A 16,037-nucleotide genomic window follows, 5' to 3' on the forward strand; every position below is an offset into this window, starting at 1 on the left:
AAGATTAAATACACATCACAAGATCACAATTTAAGGACTAAAGGTATCAATTTTTAAAAATAATATTGATGAATAGTTTATCATTTTAATAATTAAAATCATATAATAAGATTTTTTTTGGTTTATTAATAGTGCATTATCTTGATAATACCACTTAATTAGACCAAGAATTAGAGGTATGCAATGCTCAATTATAATTCCATTAATCGACTAAATTGGAAAAAGTCCAGTTGATGATCAAGCTTTCTAATTTAGTTTACAGTTCTACATTTTTTTACAAACTAGTATAGATTATGATCTTTTTATATTTTCAATCAATTAGTAATATCAATTTTTTTTTCATTTTATCTTTACTATTTTGTTTGGCCAAAAATTTCACAAATGATGATTTTATTTTTATTAATAGTAGTATAGATATAGAAGTATAGATAAGTATTCGAATTATTATAATTGCTGTAAATAATAATTAATAATTTATTTTTCTTATAAAATTACGCAAAATTTTCAAAAATTTTCTTATTTATAACGCAGAATTTGTTTCCATTATTCTCACAATTATAATGGTTTAATTATTTTCAGAATTTAGTAAATAAAATTTTGTTACCACTTGAACTTTATTAATTTTTTTATAAATTATTTAATAATATTAGTTTGTGCGGGAAAGTTAAAGGTGATGATTTTATTTTTTATTAATAGTATTGATATGTGAAAATAGAAACAATATTACCAATTAATAGATATTAGTTAATTTCCATTTTACATTTTATTATCAAATAAGCTTTATTAATTATTTAATTAATATTTAATTGACTACAAAAGTTTGGGCGGGAAAATAAAATAGGAGGATTTTTACTTTTATATATATATATATATATATATATATAGTATAGATTATGATGTTTTTATATTTTCAATCAATTAATAATATCACATTTTTTTCTATTTTATCTTTACTATATTGTTTGGCCGGAAATTTCACAAATGATGATTTTATTTTTATTAATAGTAGTATAGATATATAAGTATAGATAAGTATTCAAATTATTATTATTGGTGTAAATAATAATTAATAAAATATTTTTTCTTACAAAATTACTCAGAATTTTCAAGGAATTTTCTTATTTATTACGCAGAGTTTGTTTCCATTATTCTTACAATTATAATGGGTTAATTATTCTCATAATTTTGTAAATAAAATTTTGTTACCAATTAAACTTTATTAATCTTTTACCAATTAATTTATAATATTAGTTTGTGCGGGAAAGTTGAAGGGGATGATTTTAATTTTATTAATAATATTTATACGTGAAAATAGAACCAATATTATCAATTAATAGATATTAGTTAATTTCCATTTTACATTTTCTTACCAAATAAGCTTTATTAATTATTTAATTAATATTTAATTGCCTACAAAAGTTTGAGCGGGAAAATGAAATAGGAGGATTTCACTTTTATATATATTATTATAGATTGTTTTTATTATCGGTTAATTCAACCTAAAAATATAATTAATTGAATTAACCAAAAATTTAACCTCAATTATATATGTATACACACACATGTTAATGTATTTTTTTTCTTCTTTTGAATGATTAAAATGTTTTGATTCAATGAATTATTAAAATACTTATGTTAGGATTATAGGAAATGACCCATACCTAAGAACCCACTATTGGCTCTAGCAATCACTGTTGTGTGGACCTTCATATATACTTTCGCTCAATCTACTAAACACAAAGAGTCAACGCACCCACTGAAGATTGAACCTGTGACCACTCACTTGAGAGAGCCAAAACTATACCGCTTGATGACCACAAGGTCTTTGGCTGGATCTAGGGATGACCATTGTGTTGGGATCCAATGGGGAACTCTATTCCTCACATCAATAGGGAAGGGGATGGGTATTGAAAACGGGGAAGGAATGATGATGAGCACGAGGATATATTTAGTAATCTCCATCGAGTTTGGGACAAAGAATACCCTCATCTTTCTTATATATATTGACAATGGAGAATCTCTTATCTATACTCTCTAGTAAAATTTTGTAGAATGAGAAAATATATCTCCAAATGTGAAGATAGGAATAGGAGTAGTGGGGATTGGTGTGGGTATTGGGGTTGGGATGAGGAATATGCCCACATATTCCTTGTCCGATTACAATCTCTAATTGAGTCTAAAGAGAAATAATTCAGTCTAAGCCTCTACATTTCAATATTAAATATAAATTAAAAAAATTGCCGCCTTAATCTCCACCTTCTTTTGCACCAATTTCTTTAATTTTTGCTGTTTAGTGTGTAATCAAAATTCAACCATTTAAAATTTGAATTAAATCAAAATTTAATTAACCATTAATAAAATAAAGCCATTGTACATCCTATCTATCTAGCTAAGAATAGAAGAGGAAAGGCGGGTAAGTTCCCCGTCGTTTTCTAAATTTCTTTGGTCAGTAAAGTCTGAGCGTTCATCACAAAAGAAGAGACAGTTGTGTGGTCCCCAACCCTGGCATTACCACACAGTAATTCACTTTTTTATTTATTATTATGAATAACTATTTTTTCATCACATCATATCATATCATATCATATAAATATAATAATATGCATCTTCTTTTTTTTTTTTTTTTTTTTTGAAAACATATATGCATCTTCTTAAAACTCTGCATTTCTTCCAGCGTCTTTATTGCAGGACATGATTGCCCTCAGAGGTTGTGTCCCCCATCACTTCAGCCACAGTCTGATTTCGAAACAAGTAAATCTCGGAGGCTACTTTCGTCATAACACCTCCCTCCCTCCATCAACTTGCTCTTCCATCTCCCCCCATGTGGTCGTACAGTGGTATGCTTGTACCCAGTTGGCCAGTAGTAGTCTATACATAATTCCCTTTGGTGGGCCCCATCTTCGTGCTGAAAAAGCTCCAAGTAACCCATGGCAAATATATCTATGTCGTACCTTTGCTGTCTTTTGAGCTCGTGATCACATTCCTGCCCTCTACTCTTTTTCTCACTTCCATTTTGGAATGTATTAAGTTTTACAATGTTTTGCATTATAATCCATAAGTATTTTTTTTTGAAAGATGAAAGAAATCTGCAGCCATTATCAGAAGATGTGTGCTGAGTAAAAGTCTACTTTGTAACTTTAGATAACTAATAAAAGACTACAAGAAAGTATAAATCAGTCTAGGTGATACATAATGGCCGGCTCAAATCGAGAAGGACAATAGATTGTTTTCATTGGGAGCTAAACTTGGAACCTTGCGGTTACCAAGCCTAGTTACAACCGACCAACTTTGTTATGGTTGTAACTTTATAATGTTGTATTTGTAGAAATAAAAGTTATATCATGTGTTTTGCAAGTTGTGCTCTATGATCTATTCGCTTAATTCTGTACTTCTAACAAAGTACAATGTATAACTTTACAAAACACAATATTGAAAATATTTCATGTGACCGGATCAAAGGCTTATTATTATGTCAAAATTACACTGATGATAAATATGTAACTTACTCAAAAAATATAACTAGTAGTAAATACACAATTAATTATATATATATATATATATATATATAATTTTTTTTTTATATTTGCGTATCAATTAACACCACATATCAAATACAGAATTTAATCTTCTGAACCTCCATCTAATAGAATGATAAAAACCTCACCCTCCAATTTCAAAGTTTAGAACAGTCGGACAAGAGAGTACATACCTTATAGGATGATTTGATAACTAGGTACAGAGGAAATATATTAAATCTCATTTGGATTTTCCTAAATATATGGCCTGGCAATTAAGCCTAAGTTATTGATGAAGAGTAGTGTTAACGAAGAAGGGTAGATGATGAGGTCCAGGCAAGGCATGAATGTTTTGTTCTCATTAAATATTGGTGGTAGACATGCATATATATAGTAGCTAGGGTTTCTTTAATCTCTATAGTAGTAAATAATAGACAAGACAACATGATGACCTAACTAGTTTATTTGGCTCTCTTTCCATGAAAGAGAGAGCATTGCTACTTGCTAGACCTTGCAATCCTCTTTCGAGTTATCAATGCAGTTGGTAACCTATAGGTACTAGGTAGCTATACTATGTTAAAGCTACCATCGGAAATCTATCTTAATTTCACCAACAACGTTTTTGCGTTTTCCTAGCATTTGTCTTCTATCACATATTGGCATTCAATAATTGCCCTCCAGATCTTCCCAAATACATATGCGAATCGACTAGTCAAGTATACCTCCATGCACGCTTGAGTTCTTTTGAAATAACACATACACACAAGTACCATTGATGAGCAGTACACTATATCATCTATATTATATGCATGCCCACACAATTTATTTTGGAAAAAGCAGCTTGTACTAACTTATGGAGCTGTCAAAACCGGCAAATTATTGTGTGGACCATGGTCCACACAGCTGTGTGGACCATGATAAAATGTACATTGTTAATGTACTAAATGTACATTATGTTTGTACTGAATGTACATTATTTTTATACTATAGTATAAAAATAATGTACATTCAGTACACAAATAATGTATATTCTCTGAATACAATGTACATTATTTTTATATTGAATGTACATTATTTTTATATTAAATGTACATTATTTGATAGTGTGGTCCACACAGCTGTGTGGACCATGGTCCACACAATAATGATTGGTCAAAACCTGCTTTGCTCATTAAAAGAGCGGGATGGACTCTTTAAGTTTATAACCCAATAAATTAGTGGGCTTTGGTATGACCTTGGTGGGTTCGCCTAGGCCCGCCAAGCCCGCCTAATGTGTCTGTAAAATTATATCATGGACTATGGTTCACCTTTGCATTGTGTACCCTAACACAAAAATGACATTAAGATTATATACATGCATGCAATTAACACATTATATACATGTAAATAAACTGAAGGTATATAATATGTTAACTGCAAGTACAGATGTCAATTAATCTTAACTCGAAACCGATGGGCTGACTCGATATGTCTGAAAATTTTTAGGATTAGGGCCAAGAAACTTTAGCTTGATGGCCTGAATAGACTAGCCCTAAATTTAGTGGGCTAGCCTGTGTTGCTCCTAGAGGGTTATGAAACATGTCTAGAGGGGGGGTGGGGGGTGAATAGACTTGTTAGATTTTTGAAAAACTTTTATGATTCTTTCAAGTAACTCAAGAGGTAACTTCAACGTCTCGTTGATTATGCACAATGGAAATTATTGTTAACCATATTTTGTTTGTTTGCACGCATTTTAATTCTTGTAAAATTATTAATATTTGTTTGTGATAATGTATGCAATGCAAGTAGTAAATAAAAGAGAGAGAGATATATATATATAGATAGATTTTTATAGTGGTTCGGCCAACCAAGCTTATTACACTCTTCTCCTTATAATCTCATAAGAAGGTTAGACCTAATATACTAGTACAAAGGATGTTCAAGCCTTGAACACAAAGCCAGCCTTGAACTCCACAGGTTTTTTGACTATAACTAGTCTACTCTACCTCTTTCTACTTCTACCGCATAGAGTTACAAATGTTGAAGATAAAACAATCCTTGCAATATCTTGCCTAGGTTTGATGCCTTAGATCATTCAATGAGATGGCCACCCTCATAGAAAACCATACAATTCACCAACAATTGACAAGAATAGATCATCCAATCAACAAAATAACAAAATCCAAATTAGAATTGAAGATCAACACTTAGCATCATGACACACTTTACAATTCAATTCCTATAGAGGAATTGAGCTACTCATGCTTGCAAATGTAAATCACAATTAACCTAGATTGAACAAATGAAGAAAGCAATTGAAATCAAATTGAAATGCAATTCAAAGTAGAGATTATGATTTACCTAAGAACAAGCAATTGAAATCCAAACAAATGTCTTCAAGATGATCTTCTCCACAATATTCTCTCTACAATTTAGGAGTGTTCTAAGAATATGATATACCACTACTCAAATGTCTAACTCTAGAAAAAATGATTAACAATGAGTCCCCCTCAAAATATCTAATCTAACTCCTTAAATAGCTTCATCTAATGCACTTCGATCATAATTCGTGCCAAAGATGATTCCACGAGCAAGTCCACATGTCTGGATCGAACGTGGATTGTTTTACTTAAAAGCCTTTCTCTTTCTATCCACGCGTGGAATTGTAGCGTGGAAGTTTCTGGAATAAACCACGCCACAATCCACGCTTGGATTTGGACGTGGTCCTTCCCTTGTGCCTCCTCCTTTGGTTGTTTCCGTGCCAAGTTCATATGCTTTCTCCTTGAGCCTCAAAAACCTACAAAACCATCTAAAGTGTGCCAAGAATAGAGCTTTGCAATGATTAGCACATCAGAGCACAAAACACCATAGATTAAGTACAAAAGGATATCCAATAACACAATTTCACCCCTTAATTAGACCCTTAACCTAGGTATCTTTGGCACCTATCAGTCTCACTTAACCACCTTGGTTTTCTTACCCCCTTTTGGCATCTCATTGACAGTGCCAGGTGTGGAGACATCAAACTTGTTGTTGAGATCACCGAGGCTGTTGTGAATGATTTGCGTGTCCTCTTTCAGCTCTTCAATGCTATCCTTTATTGCTCGTTGGTTGACTTGAAGTTGTCCTTGTTTTTTCAAATACTTGTTGTAGACCACCAAGGACATCTTCAAGTATCGTTGCCATTTTCTCCATCATGAGATCTGTGTAGGTGATGGACTCTAATACCGAATCTTTGAACTCTTCATCATTAATGTTGGACGATTCGACTGGTTGACTCAGGGAGTGGATAACCTTCCTTGTTGTAGCAGCTACATTGACCACTATTGCCTTAGTCTCAAAATTCTCATTACGAGTCTTATTGACAGCCTTCTTCACCTTCTTGAATATTGTCCTCTACTCCTTGGCCATGGACTTCAAAAAATCCACCATTGTCCATATGCCTTCCAATGACCTAGGTGAAAGATGAGGCATCATGTCATGAGCCACACCTACAGAAAAGAGATTCTCTAAGCTAGCACCTGTTGGTGCTTCCCATTTCCACAAGAATTGGCTGAGCTAGAATATGAGTTTGAAATCACTTCTTCATCAAATGCAGCATGAGGAGTTGCGAATTGTTTAGCCTCATGAGTGGTTGTTTGCTTGACCTCAACACTCGGTTCTACATATTCTCAAGTGGTTGGCCATGGGGGCGAGCAGACTGGTACTTATACTCCTCAAGATAGTTCATCACTCAGTAACACTACCTCTCGAGTGGTTGGGAAACTACTCGGTATCACATCAACATCAATAGCCTCTCTGCTCGGTTCTATAACCTCTCGAGCAGGTTCAAATACACCATGTGATGACTTAGATACTTCTACTACTCGGGCAATAAGATCACCAACCATTTGGTGAACAACCTCTTCAACTTCTCGGGTTGTCTCCTTGGCTTCTGGTTGAGTTGCATCCCCGACCTATTGATTTGGTAGAGCATCCGCTGACTGTTCGACCTCAACAATTGAAAAGATGACATCTGTGACCATTCGGTTCATAGAGTCTTGGTTTGTGTTTTCTTCGCCCTCTTGAACTGAACTGCTTGGACGAATTGGAACTCTTGTGCTTGGTCTAGCTTGAGGATTCAGATCCACAAACTTAGCCTCAAAGCGAGAGAGGGCTTAAGCCATCCTCATATCCTTTGTAAAAGCTTTTTCCGATTGTGATGGTGCTTGCACTTCTTTCTCTGTGACCTTGGCTTTTCCTTTGACAACTTCTCTCTCAGCCACTTTCACCATGTAGACTTGATGAATTTCATTAATGTTTATGGCGAGAGGAATGGATGAAGTGCCCAACCATTCTAGAGAGAAGATTTCTTCCGGCAGCATGCGCTGTAATCCTTCCTCAATGATGTCCAAGTTTGAAATGAACCATCTTTGCCATGTAGTGACTCTGATTTGCTAAGAAAATAGGTTTTCATCAGTAGACATTATGTTGTCCTCTCTAGCATAAATGTCTTCAAGTAAATCTTCATTGGCCATTTGTTGAGCTAATTCGACATCAATATTGATATGGCGTTGTTGTGTAGCTAGATACTCGACAGTAGCTTTGCTATGTGTAGCAGTGAAGAATGCAGTATTGTGTAGGGGTTGATTCGTCAAAAGATATTTGTGTTAAAACGGAAAGTCAGTGACTCCCCGAGTATCGGTCTCGAAGGAGGGACGTGGAGGTGTGTCAAATGTTCGGGTGTTTACTTGATTGAGTCATGCATGAGATTCGAGTGTGGTGAATGGTGGATCGTGATTGAAAGGAGTTCATAAAGTTTGGTTTGTGTGCAAGAAAGTAATAAAGTAAAAAAGTTTGTGAATATGTAAAAAGGGGTAGGGATTGGATAGTGTTCATGTATGTTGCATCTTGGTGTGACTAAGGTAATGGATAGACAATGCAAGGATGTTGGCTATTCAAGAGTGTGTTGTCTTAGTCCTTTTCCACCTTTGTGTACTAAGTCTTCTTTGACTAAGGAGTGCCTTCAAGCATCCAAAGCTCTAAGAGGAATTTTATCAAACACTTAAGCTACACACTATCCTACTATTCTTAAGAAGTCCATAGGAACTATGATTGTGTCAAGCTTCAAATCCTAACTCTAATCAAAGACATGAAAGAGTCAAGAGCTCAATCTCTCATCTAGATTGGCCAAATCCAAACAAGATCTCATCAAAACAACAATCAATAGACAATAATAGATAATCCAACAATCTAAGCATTTAGATCCAAAATAGAGATAAGATCATCACACTAGCATCATACAATCACACAATCCAAATCCCTAGATTAAACTAGCCACTCATGATATGAAATCCAAGACAAAAGCTAATTTAATCCAAGAACAAGATAACAAAATATAATATAAATGAAATAGAGATCACCTAGAGTAACGATATATACTCGTGTGCTATAATAGGTCCACCGCCTAAACCTGAAGTTATTGATAATTTTGCAAGTGAATGGTAAGTTTTGTTGTAACAGAAACGACTAAACTATTTATAAGCATAATTCTTGAAACAATCTTATGATATCAATATACCTCCTGAAATGACAAAATCATTTCCATAGAAATTGATGCCAAGGAATATCTTTCTAGCCAATCTCTGATCAACTCCTTGAGCACCAAGAAGAAGTTGCAATGTAGAGTGTATCCAATTCAGAGGTGCATTTGGCCCTTGACTCTGAGGCCTTGAGAAGTCATAAGTCATAAGAGAGAAACCGTCCACAGTGTCGCCCAAACTTCTTAAATCTTCGGGCCCAAAGTCATGTTCCTGCAGCTTATCAGAATGTGGCAGGCCTATTACATAAACTAACTCCAGAGGTTTCTTGTTATTCATTTCTAAGTTCACAGAATGCATGGCTTCTCCAAGTTGCCTTATGAACTGCAAGGCCTGGCAAGTGAAGCAAGTGTAAGCTCATTAGCGTGACTGATAGAAACTTTTCCATACAACCAAACAGCTCATATTAAAATCCAGAAAATAGAAGACAACTCTCTCTCTCTCTCAAATTACAGTTTATTAGTTTATTCCTTCAGTTTTAAAGATTAACGAAAAATTAAATTGAGGCAAATTTAAAAAAATATTTAAATGCAAAACTCGCAAGTATATTGGCAGAAACATTTACATCACTTTATAGTTTCTTTAATGTTTGGAACAGAAAAGTGGATAATGAAAAAGAGACAATGTAGGAGCAATATATGGAAAGTACACTGGGGGATGCAAACAACAACAACAACAACAAAAATGAAGACTTACTTGCACTCTGCTATAATAATTCTTATTGCTTTCTCCCTCTGTCCCTTCCTTTTAAGAAGATCCATAGGGATAGCTTCCAGAACAACTCTGGGTAAAATCTACAATAGTGAAGATACAAATTAACATTAGCACTAGAAGTTCTAAAAGCCTCACTAGACTGTATATAATATAATCATGGTATTTGCAATTGAACCACTTGCAACTTAAAATTGAAATTTTAGAAGTGGTTTTTAATCTCTACCAAAGCATCTCCTTTCATTCGAATTTCTGAAATTCATCCTTTATCAGCATTATTCCTTCCATCCAGAACTAAGTCGGTACCTTTACTGAACTCAGACAGAAAGTTAACATACAAGAGAACAACACAGTCACTCTATAATTTCAGATAGGAAAAAAAGTACACCTTAACAAGGCACAACTTATGTCAACACCAACATAACGACTTATAGCACAAGCATGAGATTATTGTTGTTTATAATGTTATAAAACAGTTGGACAAGTAGCAATAGGATATGACATGCTGTCGGTACAAGATTGGAATTAAGAGAATGAAAATTCTCATACCTCTTTAGTTCATACCAAACAGGTGACAAATGTGTAAATTTGAGGCAAAACTTCTTGGCCAGGTCATAACCTTTTGAATTCCTGCACAAGTATTACCACAAAAACCATCTCTCACAATCTAAAGCCTATGAGTACAAACACCTCAAAGACCAATGAGGCAATCAACAATAAAAGAGGAACGAATATCAAAGAACTGAATTTTAGGAATAAAGTGGAAGTTCTAGTACTTGTGCCATATATATAAAAGGAATAAACTTCTAGCTCTTGTAGAAAACATAAATTACAGTGTATATTTGTTCATTTCATTGCCAACATCATAAAGCTGAGTTTAGAAACAACATGATTCAACAAACCCAGTAAATTCTCTAGTTCCTCAAAACCTATTGTTCTTATCAACACTCAAAATGGTACATTTTTTGCAAAGCTAGAAGCTTGCTATAGCTCTCATTAACAATTATCCAACCACCACGCAGAGAAATTACGGAAAATTCAAATTCCAGAATATGAAATTACCAGGGCGTAATGTAGGCTAGTACAGGATTCTGAAAATGCCGAGGAGTTTCGGTTGAATCTTCAGACACCTTTGAATTCTCCTGAAATTCTTAAATTTTAACCAAACAAAAACCTCAAGAATTTTCCAAACACACAATAACAAACAATTAATCAAATAAATAATAACCAAAATTTCTAAAATATTAAAAAAATATATAAAATAAAAAAATAAACGAGAAAAACGTACATGGCGAGCAGGCGCGATTTCGGCGGCGAAGCAGGAAGCCGAGGCAATGCCGGCGGCGAGGGCAGCAGGGGCGACGACGTGAGGAGACGGCGGGTAGTGGCTGTGTCGACGGCGTGAGGCGACGGCGGCTAGTGGTTGAGTCAACGGCGTGAGGCGACGGCGGCTAGTGGTTGAGTCAACGGCGTGAGGCGACGGCGGCTTCTCCTCGCGGCGACAGCGGCTTCTCCTCGCAGCGATGGTGGGCTTCGCGGCGACGGCGACGGCGGCTTCCTTCGGCGACGGCGTTCTCCTTCGGCGACGACGGATGGACGGAAGACGACGACAAGTTTTGAAGCGAAAGACGGAAGACATCGGCTGTAATTTTGAATCCCTAATTTTGAAGCACGACGTCGACAGTCTACTGTACTACTTTCGCCTCTCCCTCAATTGCTTCCTGCTAATAATAAAACTACACATTTTTCAGAAACAAGTACTTAAAATGGACCATCTATCCATTATGAATGAATAAACTCAAGAAAACCCGAATAACCTGTTGTTTAACTTCTTCGCCCATTTCTGTTATTAAGTGCAGCTCTGATCTGAAGATGTATGCTTAGTGAGGAAGGGAGAAGCAGAAACTGAATTTATACCACAAAAAATGAGAGTATAAAGGGGTGGACGGTGGGATTATTGGAAAAAAAGCTAAGTATCTGGGATGGATTGATGACAGAGCACATGCAGAGCAACCAACTATGGAGACAGAGAGAGAGAGGGGGAAAAAGAGAATAGTTAAAATTTATGTAGGTACTCTTGAATCCCTAATTTAATTTGAAGCACAAGTAAGGTCTAAAATTAAAAGTATTTGGGCTATATTCAAAACCCTACAACGTCGGTTATTTATAATAACCGACGTTGTAGGTATAAATATTATAAATCAGCGCGATACGACGTCGGCTAGGAGTGGTAGCCGACGTCGTATCGCGCCCGGACTTAATGATACGACGTCGGCTAGGAGCGATAGCCGACGTCGTATGCGCCGGGCCTAATACTAATGGGATACGACGTCGGCTAACTAACCTAGCCGACGTCGTATCGATGCCCGAATGCAATTATAGGAGCGATACGACGTCGGCTAGGTCGGTTAGCCGACGTCGTATCGTCCGCCGATGGCTAATATACACGATACGACGTCGGCTAATCTCTTAGCCGACGTCGTATCGCACCGTAGTCTAATCTACAACCTTTAACGTCGGTTATTAGTAAATAACCGACGTTAAAGGGTTTCTATTTATTTTTAATTAATTAATGAACCTTTAACGTCGGGTAATTATTTAGCCGACGTTAATTATCCGACGTTGTATGTGATTTCTGTAGTAGTGCTACACACTATCCTACTATTCTTAAGAAGTCCATAGGAACTATGATTGTGTCAAGCTTCAAATCCTAACTCTAATCAAAGACATGAAAGAGTCAAGAGCTCAATCTCTCATCTAGATTGGCCAAATCCAAACAAGATCTCATCAAAACAACAATCAATAGACAAGAATAGATAATCCAACAATCTAAGCATTTAGATCCAAAATAGAGATAAGATCATCACACTAGCATCATACAATCACACAAACCAAATCCCTAGATTAAACTAGCCACTCATGATATGAAATCCAAGACAAAAGCTAATTTAATCCAAGAACAAGATAACAAAATATAATATAAATGAAATAGAGATCACCTAGAGTGAAGTAATCCTTCAATCCAAACTTGTTGTCTTCTACAATGGAGATTTATCTAAACTAAGAAATGTAAATCTAAGAAAATGGAGAAAGTTCTCCAAAAGAAAAACTAAGGAAAGGAAAACTAAATTTCTGGGAACCTCCTCTGAAAATCTATCAAAGGGGTTTAAATAGTCTCCGAAAAAGCAACCCTAACAATTTTCGCGCAATGCAGTCTCCAGGCGTGCTCACACGCGTGTGAGTGTGCGTGGGAGGCTACTGGATTATTTCCATGCACGCTCACACGCGTGTGGCCATCCACTTGGGTCCTCCGGGGCTCCGATCTTGCCTGGTTCGCTCTTTAAGCTCAACTTTTGCTCCTATTTGCTCCCGGGGCTCCCTTTTCCCCTCCTTTAGGCTAAAAGTAGCTTTCGTGTATTAGTTAGTGATTTTCAAGCATTTATGAGCACAATTCATCATGCAAGGATGCTATAAACGTGACAAAACACCCTAATATGTACTTGATTTAAGGGTATCTCGGAGGCTTATCAAGCAACAACATCACCAGCTTCACGAGCGATCTCGATAACGACATCAGTTAATTTCTCGCTCACCACATATTTTACTTGCATAGGTTCTTATGGGATGGGTTGAGGTTGAACTGAGATTAGAACGTTGGTCTCGCGGGTCATCTCTATTTCTCGAACAATGTTCTCCTCCTCAACGGTTTGGGGAACTTCATCTACTCCTCAAATGGTAGGCTCAGCTGTATTGACTTCTTAGGCCTCTACCTTTCAGACTTGTTCCTCCTTGACTAGTGCTGTCTCGGCCACCATCTCTATGAACCTCTCGACCACTTCTTGCCTTGACATCTCGAACGGGTTACGCTTTGGCTTCTTGGGCAAGAGTGCCTTAGATACTTTCTTCATTGGCTGACCAGCTCCTTCCAGAGCCAATTTTCTCTTAGTCTTGGCATTCCTTACTACCTCAGTAAGGGGATCGCAATGAGAGATCACATAGATCTGAAAGGGGTATAGACTATTCAACTCTTTAGAGATCTCAAGGCCTATAAGCTCAAAATGTGCTCAAGAAGTAACAAGGAGTCAACCGACCCAAAGAGTATTGCACTAATCGCTAACCATCCCTCTACTTCCTCAAGGTCAAACTCTAACCCTATTAAATTTTTATCTAAAGAATAGTTTGCATTGTTTGTTAGGAAATTCGAAAGGTTCATTAGGAAGACCAACACTCAACAAAATCAAGCAAGTCCATCATCATCAACGAAGAGATCTTCCGAAAGGTCCTTTGAAAGGTCACATGAGAGAGCATCCGATTTGAGAAGTCAAGGAACCAAAGAATACCAGAGCTTTTGCTACAACTGTAGTAGGCTAGGGCACTTTAAAGCTAAATGTCCCTATCTAGCTGTGAGCAAGCATCATAGTGAACCTAAAAGCTTAAATCAAGAAAACTCAAGGGATACTCCTAGAGAAATGAGTAGTAGATCTTCGAGGAGTAATTCGAAGAGTAACATGAAAATTGAGCGACGAAGAAAGACACTAATCACTAAAGAGCCCGAACAATTGCTTGAACATACAGAATCATCCAACTCGAGTGATGAAAGTGAAAGCTCGGGTGATGAGAAAAGGCTTATCTACTTATTCACTTAAGTACAATCAAATCAAGAGTTGTGCTTGATGGCCAAAGAAGATGAGGTACACTCTCAATCCTCATCTGAATGCAGTTCTGATTCTAGTTTGTGTGAAGATCCTATGGATTCAGTTCTTAAACTGATGAAGGATTTTAAAAAGTGATAAAAGCTCAATCCAATATTAAGGAAGAAAATGATCGACTCATGGCTAAACAAGAAAATTTCTAAGGCATCATCGTCAAAATTCTGAAATGATCCTCAAACTCAGCCAGATCGAGACACAAATTATCCAATTTAAAGAAGAGTGTAAACCAAGAGAAGTGCGAGAGCATAACTCGCCTGAGGTCATAGACACTTTTACTAATTCATCTAAAATGACAGATAAAATGGTAAGTGTGCTACGACCAATTAGTGACAAAGCAGGACTTGGCTTTGATCCAACTCTCCCTCCCATTTAAAATTGACCAAACTAACAAATCCTTCAATCAATGGAGGTTTAAAGTCTGTGTTTGTTAAATTTCAAGATAGTGTAGCTGCACCTCGAACACTAGTTGACAAAGACAAAGCGCCACAAATGAATAGTCAACCGAATGGTCCAACTATTTGAAAGGTTGTGGAACCTCAAAAGAGTAACAATTTGAACGGTAACCCGAAGAATACTCAAAGTACTATACAAAAAAGACCAAGTAGTAGCAAACCGAAAGGTCAACCTACGAAAAGTCAACCAACAAAGAGTAACTCTCGTAGAGGTAAACCTAAGAACTACTCGATGGGTAACCATTCGAGAAGGCAACCGAATAGGTTCTCAAAAGGTCAACCCAAAAGGTTTAACAAATCCTAGAGGCTTACTAGAAGACCAATGTGGGGTGCCAGAAGGTTATTTCCTTCTTACGAAGATTTGCTAATGGTCCATGAACGTATGTCAAAAGCAAGATTTGAAAGGTTTCATAGACTCAAGCATCAATCTTATACGTACCTAAAAAACCCAAAGAATTTCAAAACATTCCTTTTAATTATGAATATGCTTACCTTGCTTCTAATGGCTACTATTCACCTAGTTCCGGGATAATGGGACCAAGGTTTAGAGGTATGCCTAGACTAACTAACTCCCAATGATTCAAGATGGCATGGGTACCTAAATCAAATTAATTTTTGATTCAGGAAACCATGAATACGTGGTACATTGATAGTGGATACTAAGGGTATATGAAGCTATTAGGAACCCCGAGTATTAAGATTTTGATGATACCAATAGCAGGAGTTTAGATCCCCCAATTTTTAGGTTATCTCATTTTGTTTTTGAATTGGCCGAGATCATGGCCGAATCATTGTAATAGCTTAGGACTCATGCCTCTTACCTCGTGTACATGAAGAATATGCTACTCAAGTCACAAAGGACGAGTCATGAAGTGATCAGAATAATCTTAAGCTCTGAAGGCCGAGGACATGAAGACACGAGATCAAGATCAAGAGGTTTGAAGAAGCCGATTCCTAGAAGGGCTCACCTCTTGTGATTATCCAAGGCCGAATGATTAAGAAAAATCATTCGAGGAATTACTGGGACGGATAATTAAGTTAATTATGTTGGTCCCAAGGGGATGGGGTACAAGTCTAGAGGGGGGGGGG

At 36.3% G+C, this 16,037-nt stretch overlaps 1 pseudogene; it reads right to left on the reverse strand.

Annotated features, from left to right (window-relative positions):
* Positions 1-8,896: 8,896 nt before the first annotated feature.
* Positions 8,897-11,074, reverse strand: LOC116024314 (annotated as a pseudogene).
* Positions 11,075-16,037: the final 4,963 nt, after the last annotated feature.

This window comes from Ipomoea triloba, chromosome 7 (genome assembly GCF_003576645.1).
Source record: "Ipomoea triloba cultivar NCNSP0323 chromosome 7, ASM357664v1".
NCBI classification, from domain to species: Eukaryota; Viridiplantae; Streptophyta; class Magnoliopsida; order Solanales; family Convolvulaceae; genus Ipomoea; species Ipomoea triloba.